General features: G+C 49.6%; 1 protein-coding gene across 1 annotated transcript in view; it reads left to right on the forward strand.

Annotated features, from left to right (window-relative positions):
• The first annotated feature begins 5,387 nt into the window (after positions 1 to 5,387).
• The window catches only part of Cdhr2 (cadherin-related family member 2), a 35,200-nt gene continuing 27,185 nt past the window's right edge, over positions 5,388 to 13,402 (forward strand). The window contains exon 1 of the mRNA NM_001033364.3: positions 5,388 to 5,494. The gene's annotated coding sequence lies outside the window, so the exon portion shown is untranslated. The remainder of the gene's footprint in view (positions 5,495 to 13,402) is intronic.

Consider the following 13,402-nt stretch of genomic DNA (forward strand, 5'->3'; position numbering starts at 1 on the left):
AGCAAGGAAGAAGTCCTGGGTCCACCTGCTTTGCTGGGTTGGGCACAGAGATCAGCCTGATGTACTTGGACCCAAGGTCTAAGGCATAGCTGAAGCCTCTAATGAGGTCACTTGCCTGTCCTCCTACCACCCCAGCCACAGCCCATGATTAGTCTCTCCTTCCCAGAGCAGAATCACATCGGTGGCCAGAGAATCAGGCAACCATAGTTGCCCAGACAGTGTTATGCTGATAGCCTGGCCCTGAATCTCAGCTTTTCCATCTGTAATAAAAGAAAGGGTTATTCTAGAGTTGTGGGGAAAGAAATTACATTTGTAACAATATCACAACCACCAACCAGCCTTACACCACAACAAAAGCGGGTGTTCACTGAGACCTTGACCCTGATACTATTGGTGCCAGCCTAGGCAGGTGTCATATATTACAGAGTTCAGCTAAAGTTATTTAGATTTTCCCACCCAAATGGGTCCCCACAGCCTGATGTCTGAGCCCAACGTCTAGACTGTTACATGGAGCAATCTTGTCAGGAATATGCAGCCTTGCACAGTGTCTTCAGGAACACCTCAGAGAGAGAACTCCTGAGTACTGAACCTCAGAGTCACTGTGGCTCCAGAGAGCATCTGTAAATCCTCACTGTTTAGACCAGACTGTATGTACTTAAGATAACCTTGAACTCCTGATCATCCTGTTTCTGTCTCCTGAATCCTACTGCATCACTACTGTTTGTGAGATGGTCTCACTGTGTAGTCTTGGCTGGCTTGGAACTTCTTATGTAGACTAGGCTGACCTGGGACTCATAGAGATCCATCCCTGCCTCTGCTCCCCCACTCAATGTTCAGATTAAAAGCATATGCCACCATGCCTGGCCTGAGGTATATGTTTAAATAGATGGATCCTGTTACCCTTCTGTGTCTTGGCTACCAGGACTCAGAGACATTTTTCATTGACTACTTCCTTCACCCAGAACACCAGGGCATATTTTGTGGACACAATTCAATTATAGATTTCCCTTCTCTCATCTATCTATCTATCTATCTATCTATCTATCTATCTATCTATCTATCCATCCATCCATCCACCCACCCACCCACCCACCCACCCATCCATCCATCCATCTATCTATCTATCTATCTATCTATCTATCTATCTATCTATCCATCCATCCACCCACCCACCCACCCACCCACCCATCCATCTATCTATCTATCTATCTATCTATCTAATATCTTTCTTTCTTTCTTTCTTTCTTCCTTCCTTCATTCCTTCCTTCCTTCCTTCCTTCCTTCCTTCCTTCCTTTCTTCCTTTCTCTCTCTTTTTGTTTGTTTTCAAGACTGGGTTTGTGTTAACCTGGCTATCCTGGAACTCACTATGCTAGACCATGCTAGCCTTGAACTCAGAGATCCACCTGCCTCTTCCAAATCCTGGCATTAAAGGTTGTGTGCCAGCACAACCAGCTACATATATCTTAATCATTTGCTTTAAATTTGAGAGGGTTTGGGGATCAAACTATTCTGACAAAGTGTCCATCTATATGACCAGATACACAGGACCCAGATCTACCTAGTGTGAAGCAGCTATGGCTCTGCTCAGGACTAGCAGGCAGCCTAATGGTAGTAACAAGACAGAGCATACAGCTGAGGAAAGCTCACCTCAGTCTGTTGGAGCCTAAGTGAGTGGCAGCAGTGTGGCATGCGTGTGTGTGTGTGTGTGTGTGTGTGTGTGTGTGTGTCTGCTGTCCTCCAGGCCACACTCCAGTAGTGATGTCCTAGTTTTTTTGGTCTTTTAAACATTTTTAGTTACATCTGGGGAGCCCGAATGTGCCACAGCTCACATATGGAGGTCAGAGTGGGCTCTCTTCTTCCAAGTAGGTCCTAGGGGTTGATTCAGATGGTCAGGCTTGGTGGCAGACTCCTTTACCCGCTGAGTCATCTCCCTGGCTATGTTTCTCCAGTCTTCATAAGAATCCTATGATGCTGAGCAGTGATGTGCCTGTATTTAGTCCCAGCACTTGGGAGGCAGAGGCAGGCAGATCTCTGTGAGTTCAAGGCCAGCCTGGTCTGCAGAGCTAGATCCAGAATGGCCAGGACTACACAAACCCTGTCTTGAAAAGCAAACGAACAATAAAAGAAGTGAGGGAGATGATTTCTCTCCCAGTTTCATGTAGGCTAAGGGACTCAGGAAGAGGAGGTCTCTCAGATAGAGGCTTAGCAATTGGGAGATGATGAGGCCACAGTCAAGTTCTGGCCTCTTACCCCTGTCCTTGCATCTGTGGAGTATTGAAGGAGCAGGGACTCTAACGGCTAAGGGGAATGTAGTCAGAGCAGAAATGAAATACACAAAGAAAAAAGGCAACATATTGGTTTAGGTGAAGAATTCTACAGTAGATGGACTTCAAACATGGTTGTTCATGAGCTAAGGAAAGTCACCAAGAAGATATTGTTTTTATTTTCTTATTCGTTTGTTTTTAGACAGGGTCTGCCTCCAGAGCAATGGATTGATGGATTAAAGGCCTCTGTTTTACCTAGTCTTGGGGTATCTCACTTATTTGCCTTCATGACATTAAAACAGCTGTGTGATGCCCTTGTCATTTTTTTACAGTTTAGACTCCACACTGGGGGGGGGGGGAGGATCCATGCTCTCAACCATTCCAAATGAAGCCGTTTATTTGAGCTTAATTATTAGATTTGCTTGTCTTTCTTGTTTCTCTCTCTCTCTCTCTCTCTCTCTCCCCCCTCTGTCTTCCTTCCTTCCTCTCTTTCTTCCTTCCTCTCTTTCTTCCTTTTTTTCTTTCTTTCTTCTTTTCTTTTTTCCTTTCTTTTTATTTTAAGATACCACGTCTCCCAGGCTGACCTTGAACTCGTCATTCTCTTGCCTGTCCCTTCCTGCTGGGATTAGAAGCACAGGCCAACATGGCTAACTTCTCATTCTTATAACCAAACCTATCTGTTTGCTGTGGCCCTAAGTCTGACTGGCTGGGCCTTAGCCACATACCCAGCATGGAGTGGAGGAGCCACGTTTCTGGGTTTCCTAAAAGAAACTAGAGGACCATTCCCTGGATAAGGGCTCCTGGGCTATTTGCACATTGGTACCCATGATGGAGGTCAGGGTAGGGGAATGCTTTGTGGGCAGGGAGAAGCACAGAGGACACCCATGGGGGAGTGATGAGGAGGGCAGCATTTTCTCTCTGAGAGTGGGCTCCTCTCAGTCACTAGCCATCAAGGGACACGAGCATGAATTTAGGCTCCATTCCTTGGTGGGGGAGGGTAGACCCTGCAAACAGAGTCCTTTATTCTGGTGGTATCCAGCATCCGTGAGACACAATGTAAAGCACACAGTAGGTTGAAGTGGAAACTTTTGGTTTCTTTGGAAAGTCAGTCATGTCAAATAATGTTCTGCCGGGGCACACAGATGAAAGGCTGTTCTGCTAAAGCAGACACATGAAAGGACGCATGATGTTTAGAAAGATGATAAATATGACTCCACAGACACTGGGAGCTCGAGCATTGACTGGTTCCACCTCACTCGCTAGTCTTCGCTGACGACCTTCATGTATTGGTTGGCCTTACATTGTGTTGGTGAGCTTTGCTTGTGGTGGAAAGAAACTCGTCTAAGAACTCCTGAGGTTTCTTGTGGCTTCTTGCAGCTTCAGCAAGCTCCAGCCCGTTGGTGAGACTCCCAGTTTCTTTTGATTCGTGTGTGATGTCTGTTGAGTGGACTGGACTGCAGCTGCTGATTGGGGTTTGGTGTTTCCTCGTGGACTGAACTAAGGAGAAAGAAGATTGGAAGATCCCAAAGAACTGTTTCTAAACAGGCCCACTTCCAGGGGCTGGAGAGATGGCTCAGCGGTTAAGAGCATTGACTGCTCTTCCAGAGGCCATGAGTTCAATTCCCAGTAACCACATGGTGGCTCACAACCATCTATAATGGGATCTGATGCCCTCTTCTGGTGTGTCTGAAGACAGCTACAGTGTATTCATATACATAAAATAAAAAAATAAATCTAAAACAAAAAAAGGTCCACTTCCCCATATCCTTTTTTTTGTTTGTTTTTTGTTTTTTGAGACAGGGTTTCTCTGTGTAGCCCTGGCTGTCCTGGAACTCACTCTGTAGACCAGGCAGGCTGGCCTTGAACTCAGAAATCCACCTGCCTCTGCCTCCCGAGTGCTGGGATTAAAGGCATGTGCTAACATGCCCACTCACTTCCCCATATTCTAATAAACTTTCCTACTACCTCTGGTGGGTGGTGGGCTAGAGGGGAGGTTGAACCCTTATGGAAGTAGGTTGTGAAAAATACATGCCCACACTAGGTGCTCAGCAAATACAGATTCTCCTCCTTCCTCAGAGACGTGAGGCCAGCCTTCAATGGGACCTTGCAGAACCATGAGCTCTTTGGGTAGATTGGTGCTTCCTGAGAACCCGCAGCAGCACACCAGGATTGCACAGGGATGCCTCGGTCTCCAGAGCGAACAGCAGCCACTCAGCCAGGAAGGGGCGCACGGCTGGTGAGCTGCAGCATGGGCCTCCTTCCTACTATGAGGTAAGATGAAATGAACTTGGGGACCTGTTCCCCCGAGGGAGGCCACCACTGGGAGTGTGTGGAGCCCCTGGGGCAGTGTGTGATCCTGCCCTTTGATTTTGTTTGTTTGTTTGTTTGTTTGTTTGTTTGTTTTGTTTTCATTTGTTTTTTGAGACGGGGTTTCTCTGTCTAGCCCTGGCTGCCCTGGGACTAGCTCTGTAGACCAGGTTGGCCTCAACTCAGATATCTCCCTGCCTCTACTTCCCAAGTCCTGGGATCAAAGGCACCACTGCCTGGCTTGTTTTTGTTTCTTTGAGATAACATCTTATTATGTCTGGTTTAAAACTGGTTATAGAGACCAGCTAGGCCTGGTACTCACAGGGATCCACCTGCCTCTGTCTTCTGAGTGCTGGGATTAAGGACATATGCCACTATGCCCAGTGTTGGCCCTGCCCTTTGATGTCCTGCTTAGAGGGGACAAATACAGGGCTGAAAAGGCCTTGTTGGAACTGCAGGGTGGGTACCCCTTCATGCCGGCCTCGGGGCTTGGCCTGAGGGCTCAAGGGCTTGATAGCTGTCAAGTCTCTTCATCCCAAGAGATCTCCCCACACCGCTTTCTCTACAGGTCCCCACTGAAGATGAGCCAGGAGAGGACAGAAGGTCCTGACATGACCTCTGACTGTCACCACCTCTTGCTTGCAGTGAGACCCTGGGCTGGGCATTTGCCCCTTCTCTGTCACTGGGCCTGCCTATTCCTCCAGGGTTTTGCCTGCTCTGGTCACAGCCAGTGCCTTCTGAGGAGGTGTGGTCTCTGCATGGTTAATGATTGCTCAGAAGAGGTGGAGATGGTGCCAAAGTCTGCGCTGTGTTCTGCCGGCCCCAGACGGCGCCCACCTGTGACTGGTGTACATCACTGCCTCTGGGCCCCTTCCAGGGGCTGTCCAGATCAGCTGCTTCTGGGGGGGCTCTTAGCCCGAGGGTAAGCCTGGGTGGGGGGCTGTCCTTGGGATTGAGGCAAACTTTGAGTTCTTTCAGACTCAGTTTCCTGGCATCTGGAGTATGGAGGGAACACCAAGGGGAAGAGCTAGCTGTGGCGTTAGCTACTTGTCATGGGGAGGGCGGGAATTGATGAAGCTACCCGTGAAGCCTGTTTCTTCTAGAATGTAGGGTAAGATCTCCTCTCTAGGCAGTGGCAACCTCCTGTTTGCCTTCCTAAGTCCCTGAGAAGTGAATTGGCTACCTCATCTGTTACCTAAAAGGAGAAGATGAGGAAGATGGCTGAATCTGTCCCGGAGCCTGAGGAGGAAAGGCTGGCTCCACTCCGCCAGGCTCAGATCTTCATTCAGCTCCATGCAGACTTTGAGTGAGCTGCTGACTGCTTTTGGGCCTCAGTCTTTGCGTCTGTGGAGTGGGCACAGTACTAGTAGCCCCTGGAGGGCTCGTGAATCAGATATGGCAGGGTACGGAGGCTGTCCCTCTCAGACTCAGAGATCAAACGCTAGGTCACCTCAGGGAGGACTAACGATGCTGGTCCCAACCCTAACTTAGTCCTTGTCCTGGTCACAGGGTAAAGACTCAGCCAGGCCAGCTTGTGTCTTCAAACAGGACTTACATGCTGACTGGTCCCAGGTAGCATATCAGAGAATAATGACATTCCCCTGACCAGCCTAGGCCATAGCCTGCTCTCACCTCATTCCTCAGAGGAAAACCAAAGCTGAGGACAAGGGAGGCTCGCCCAGTGCTGGACAGACAGTATGTGAAATGCTAAAATCCTAACTTGGGGCCTGATCCATACCCGTCTCTCAGAGGAAGCAGCCAGGAGGGCGGGCACCATCTCTGGCTACAGGAAGCCCGGTATCCCTGGAAACTTAAAGGTCCCTGGGTCCGTATCTTGGGGAGCTGGATCACTTGGCTGGGCTGGTGGAATTAGGAGAGACCTTTGTTAGGCTCAGCAGAATGGTACCTGGGTCTAGCCTTGCCTGCAGCTGGTGATTGACCTTCTATCTTTGTTGTTGACTGTCCCTCTGATCTGATCTCTGTTTTCTTAGGGCAATGGAGAGTAACTGTGAGGTAGCTGCTTCCTTCCTGTGAGGCAGCTGTGGGAAGGAAGCAGAAGCGAAAGGAAGGGCTCAGGGAGCTGTGGAGGCTGAGGCAGGGTGGGGTGGCTGTGGGGTTAGCGAGCCCGCCCGTGGCTGAGCCTTTAGCAGGGGAGGGCTCCCTTCCTCTGTAGCCTTCCAAGATGTCCTGGGGTCTTCACATCCAGTCGACTGAATTGTAGAGTCTTTGGTTTCCTGGAGTCTTGTCGAACTGCGGCCAATGTGTCCGCTGAGACAAGAGAGAGGAAACCCCTGCTGTGTCAGGCCTGGCAGAGCATGACCTGGGTCTGGGGGTCCGTAGAGTGATCTGGAGCCCCTATGCTCCTGACTTTTCCTCAGACACTTTATAGGTGAATAGCTGTGCAGTTTTGTTTTTAACTGACACAAAGTAATTGAACATATTGATAGAGTCCAGCAGACCATCTCCACATTCCAGGGTGTGTCCTTCACAGCTACCATGCTCTCTGTGGTAGAGAGCCTCCTGTCCAGCCCCAAACCAGTGGGCTGGGAGCCTGGGAGCAAGGACCTGGGATTTCTAGGTTCTAGATCTGTTCTTTCTTTCATCTTTCTCCACTATCCCTATCTTCTTCTCCCTCCCTCCTTGCTTCTCTTTCCTTTTACGGGTCTCTCAATACAGCTCAGCCTTATATAGAACCAGAGGGCCTCCTCTCTGCTGAGCACTGGGATACTGGCTGGGCTCCAGGCCCAGTTTCCCATCATTTAAAGAAGTAGAGTGGTTGGGAGCTGGCATCAGTGGTGTCTCACATGAGCCTATGTTTGACTTGTGGTCCTCCATAGGAGAAAAGGGCACCTAGGGGACGTTCGCCCAGCTCCAGTGCCTGGGCACATGGCCTCCCTTCTTCCATATGACCTGTAGCATATGTTCCCTGACTGGAGCTCAGCGGCTCTGGCTGTGAGTCTTGAAGGACAGAGAGAATTTGCACATGGGCAAGGGACACAAGAGGGCCTTTGGGGCTGAAGAGACACATGCAAATCTAGGGTAAAGAGAACGCAGGGTGTGTGTGTGTGTGTGTGTGTGTGTGTGTGTGTGTGTGTGTACTGTGTGTGTGTGTGTACTGGATACCACAGAGGAAAAGGGATCCACTCTTGGAAGGTGAAACCTGGGTCCCCTAAGAATTTGTCTTGCCAAGGGTGGGAAGTATGGCCCACAGCCAGTCTGAGCCTTGCACGGGTCTGGTCTTGAGAGTGCCTGTGCCTATAGAGGTAAGGCTGGTCACCTGGTACTTTCCTATCTCATAACACATTTTTCTTAAGTGATGGAGTCTGGGAGATACTGCTGCTGCCAAGTGCAGAACTTTGGCCTCATTATGGTCAGTGAGTATGTTTGTGAAAAGTCAGTGACAAAGGGGACAAGACTGTGAAACTCGGGGTCAACTCATACAGTATAGGAAGGAGGATCAAAAGGAGTTCTAGGTATGAGTCAGGCATGACCCTGTGACAGCTAGATAGAAGACCCAGCTTCCTGGAGGTGTAAGGGTCCCCATAGGTAAAAAGGAATGTGTAAGCCATCTCCCCTTTCCAGGAGATAGTGACTTCACAGGGGTGGCATGTGAGTGTGCAGGTGTGGGGCACTATCATCTGAGGCACACCAGGAGGACAGGAGGGGAAGTGTGAGGGGACAGAGAAGGGGGCTTGAGTGGAGCCCCCAAGGGGCCATGGCGAATGAAGGTTCCAGTTGGTTTTCTTTTCCCTCAGCTGCACCTCACTGGGGGTTCTGTGTAACCTCGGGGAGAAGTGTGTGTGTGTGTGTGTGTGTGTAAGAAAGTGGGGGGGGAGAGAGAGAGGTGGGGGAGAGAGGGAGGAGAGGAGGGAGAGGAAGAAGGGGAGGAGGGGGAGGAATGAGAAGAAGGGGAGGAAGAACAAGGAAGAGGAGGAGGAAGAGAGAAGGCAAGAACATGGCTGGGTTTGTCCAGCGCTGAGGATGGAACCCAGGGCCCAGAATACACCAGGCCAGTGTTCTACCACTGACATATAGCCCTAAGCCTTTAAAGGCTTATTTTTAGCTGGGTGGTGGTAGTACACATCTTTAATACCATCACTTGGGAGCCAGAGGCAGTGGATCTCTGAGTTCAAGGCCAGGCTGGTTTATAAAGTGAGTTCCAGGACAGCCAGGGCTACACAGAGAAACCCAGTCTCAAAAATAAATTATTTTGAGATACATTCTTTCTGAGTTCTCAGGCTAGCTTTGAACTCTCAGCCTTCCTGCCTCGCTTTCCAAATAACTGGGATGACAGGCACACACCACCACACCCAACTGGAGAGAAGTCAGGCTGCCTGCCTTTGGATTGGAGTCCTGTTACTGGTGGTGGCGGGTTCCCTTCAAGCTTCGTTGCTAACAGCTTGATAACAGGTGCAAAGGGCCAGCCTAGTGCTGCCCTTCATCATTAACTCCCTTCCCCAGGGCGAGCTGGGTGGAGAAACTTCCTTCCCAGGAGATGGGCTGAGGTGAACTTTGTGACATGGCAGGATGAATTGTGCTCACATCAGCGATTGATCAGCCTGTGGCTGTTGCTTTACATTCAATAGAAGGGAAACAATCGAAAGAAGGAGATAAAGGAGTTAGACTCAAAGCTAGAGTCCTGAGGAGATACCAGGTGCTCATGGGCCAGCTCAGGAAGCCCCGGGACCTTTCACATATACATCAGCATACACATCAGCATATACATCAATATATTCATCAGCATATATATGAGCATACACATCAGCATATATGTCAGTATATTCATCAGCATATACATCAGCATACACATCAGCATATTCATTAGCATATACATCAGCATATTCATCAGTATATACATGAGCATACACATCAGCATATACATCAGCATATACATCAGCATATTCATCACCATACGCATCAGTATATACATGAGCATACACATGAGCATACACATCAGCATATACATCAGCACTTTGCTCCCCCTCCCCACTATCACCCTGGCAGCACCCCCCACCGCCAGCTCCTAGACTCCAGTCTCATTCACTCACCCCCAACCCCATCCAGAAATGTTTTCCCAAATGCAAACCTTGACTTCATTTGTGGCAAGCCTTGCCCCTCCCTGGTGGTATACTATGACCTCTACATTCAATCTCAGAGCATGGGGGATGGAGTCCCAGCAAAGAGCAGGCTCCGCAGTGACCCTAGCGAGATTGCAAAGAAAGGCATGGTGAAGGATTGCAAAGAAAGGCATGGTTAAGGTGTGCAAAAGGGAGGGGTTGGAGTCTGCAGAGCCCCCCCCCCCCCCCGAGAGCTACAGGCACATGGGCTGGCATTACCCCACCCGCAGAGCAGGGCTGGGCAGGGCAGAGGAGAGCACAGGCTCACTGAGAGTCACCTGGGGATTGATTTCCATGTCTGCTGTCACCGGTTTTCTAAAGATTTATTTATTTTTATTTTATTCTATATATGAGTAAACTGTCGCTGTCCTCAGACACACCAGAAGAACGCATCAGATCCTATTCCAGATGGTTGTAAGCCACCATGTGGTGGCTGGGATTGAACTCAGGACCTCTGAGAGAGCAGTCAGTGCTCTTACCTGCTAAGCCATCTCTCCAACCTGTCACTGTTTTTCTTCACTCAGTTTTCTGCTTATTATCAAAAGTCTATCCGTTTACTCTGCCAGAGATGCAAACCTCCCACAGGATGTGGGGGACCCTAGGCTTCAGTGTCACTACAGTGACACTTCTGTGTCAGTACAGTCTCCTGTCTTGGTCTTACTCCTATACTGGCTTCCTGAGGAAAGATTTCTAAGAGGTAAAAATGCGGGCTCAGTCTGTCTAAGACTCTGTGGCCAACAGCTTTAGTGGGTATGGACAGTCTCCCAGGCTGGAAATACCTTGTTTTCAGCCTTTTGCAGGTGTCCTGACTACTCAATGCCGCATCATAAAACATTCCAGAGCACAGCGGCTTAATCAGCAATCTATTATTAATGCTCACAATTCTGTAGGAATTTAGATTAGGTATAGCAAGAACTGCTCAGCTCGGTTCATGGTATTTGAGGCTTCGGCTAGGATTTAGTGGTGGACTGAGCGGGCATCTCACAGCTTGGCAGCCCACAGGGGCTCAACAGCCCCCTGCCCCTGCGCTGCAGAATCTCTGTGGGAGCAGGTCTGTACAGCAGTCTCTAGTGTGTACATACTGAATGTGGAAGCAACCCCCACAGGTCTGTACAGCAGTCTCTAGTGTGTACATACTGAATGTGGAAGCAACCCCCACATTCTGAGACATTTCTGCTCTTGGATGTTGGTGCTCATTGGACCCTCTTGTCCTGCTCTGGGGGTATCCGCGATTATAATGTTTCTCCAGAGTTGGTCACTGTATACTTTTGTCACTTTGAGTTTGAAACAGTTTATTCTGTTTGCCTACTTCCCTACCATGGCTGCATCTAGCTGATTCTGATTGGTGGCTCCGGGCTGTGGGTAGCACTGGCCACACTACGAGGTGACCCAATGGAGACCCTCCCACGCGCATTTCGGAATCTAGTATTTGTTTTCCCCTTTAGGAGGGTTGGGTTGTTTAAATTTTCACACTATTTTGTTTGCTGTGTTGGAGATGAAACCCAGCGCCTTGTACAAAGCAGGCGTGCGCTCTGCCGCTGAGCTGAAGCACGCTCCCTCCACTCCCTAGTGTTCTCAGCTGTCCGGTTCTGGGTGTTGCTGGAGGAGTCATTCCATCATCGCTAAGGGTGCAGCCTTTCACACGCTACTATGGCTCTTTCTCCTCTGTGGTGTCCCCAGGTTCAGCTGTGTCTGATTCAGACTCTGTGGAAGTGAACCCACATTCCAGGGGTAGAAGATGGGACAGGGCTTGCCCATGGGGCTGGGGCAATGGAGCCTAGAAGTCCAATTGCTTCTCTCCGAAGACTTCCTTCTTTCGGCCCACTCCATGCCTCTGCTTTCAGGGAAGTCTACAGCTTTTGGCCTTGCTGAGATTTAAGTCTTCTTCCTGGGGTGCACTCTCCTACCACCTGTCCTCTGTTTCAAGTGTCACTGGCTTGATAAGGTGACAGACACCAAGACAACAGCTTCCAAGCTTCTACTATTCCTACTGCCTTTCTAGTGGAGTTCCAAGAGGGGGACCCCATGAAGCTCTTCTGTTCCTCACAAAGGCCTCCCCTCACCTCTCAGACCTTCACCTGCTTGGAGATCTCCCCTTCCTGTTCTTGTTATCCATGGTTGTGAGACATCATCACAAAGGTTACTGGCAAAGAACAATAGCCACATGCTACTACAAGCCTCTAATCTCAGCACTTGGAAGGTTTAGGAGTATAGCGAGACTGCCATTAAACACACACACACACACACACACACACACACACACACACACACACACACACACAGCTAGGCATCATAACACACACCTTTAGTCCCAGAACTTGGCAGATAGAGGCAGATGGATTTCTGTGAGCCTGAGGCCACCCCGGACCACCTAGAGAGTTCCAGAACAGCCAGAGCTACACAGAAAGCCCCTGAGTGAAAACAGCAACAACCAACCAACCAACCAACCAAACAAACCCCAGAAAAATCAACCTTCAATTCCAGCACTTGGTCAAAAGAAAGCAGATCTGAATTTGAGGCTAGCCTGGTCTACATAGCCAGAGACAAATACACAAACAACAAAATCCCAACCACCTCCATCCTGTCCAAGAAGCTTAAGTCTGGGCAGGGCTCTTTATGGAGATGCATCGCCAGGTATAGGTTTGATTCAATATGGTTTCCTCACGCCTGTGGCCACTGAGTGTTGACTACCAACAGGAGCTTTGAGTGGCCGGCCAGTCACTCCACTCCACGTGAGCTCTACAGAGGCTGGCTCCCGTCTAGGATAACCCATCCAAGGGCAGCTCAGGGACCTTTCCAGCACACCCCTGTGTTCCTGGCTCAAAAGACAAGAAGGGGAGACCACCAGTCTTGTAGCCTTGGCAGAGGGCATCTCTGGAGTCACGTTCTCATGGCCACTCCTGTCTGATGTCCTCATTGTTCTTATGGGATGTGTCCCAGTCGGGGTCACTGTTGTGATGAATCACTATGACCAAAATCAGATTGGGGAGGAAAGGGTCTATTGGGCTGACACTTCCACATTGCTGTTTGCCATTGAAAGAAGTCAGGACAGGAACTCAAATAGGGCAGGAACCTGCAGGGGTGCTGCTGCTTCCTGGTCTGTTCCCCATGGCTCCCTCATAAGAAATAAGAAATCACTTATATAAAATAAGCCTATATTCTTATAGAACTCAGGACCACCAGCCCAGGGGTGGCACCGCCCACAATCGGTAATTAAGAAGATGCCCTGAAGGCTTGCCCAGAGCCCAGTCTTATGGAAGAATTTTCTCAGTTGAGGCTCCCTCCTCTTGGATGACTTTAGCCTGTGTCAAGCTGACATAAAACTGGCCAGCACAGGATGTTACTGGCTCAATAAAGAGATGACTGAGTGGTGACACAGACACTAGGAACATTGGAAGCAAGAGTGGCAGCTCACCACTTCAAGAGGAAGGAGTCTGCCACCTAAGCATGCCCAGGTGGGCCAGAAAACAGGGGGAAGGGCTTTCTTGTATTTTCATGGGAAGAAAGGTGGACAGGAAGCTAGAGAGTAACCAGTCAGGACTGGGTGTGCGGATAATCTCTGGGTGCTGTGGGTGGCAGTGGTAATCACCCACCTGTGTAGTATTTGCCCTGGGATTTGGAGTGAGAGACACTGAAGGGTGGTTGGCACTCTGGCTCTGAATTGTTCCATTTATACAAGAAAGGCGTGTCTGGAGGCTTTGTTTGCTGACTCT

This window comes from Mus musculus, chromosome 13 (assembly GCF_000001635.26).
Source record: "Mus musculus strain C57BL/6J chromosome 13, GRCm38.p6 C57BL/6J".
NCBI classification, from domain to species: Eukaryota; Metazoa; Chordata; class Mammalia; order Rodentia; family Muridae; genus Mus; species Mus musculus.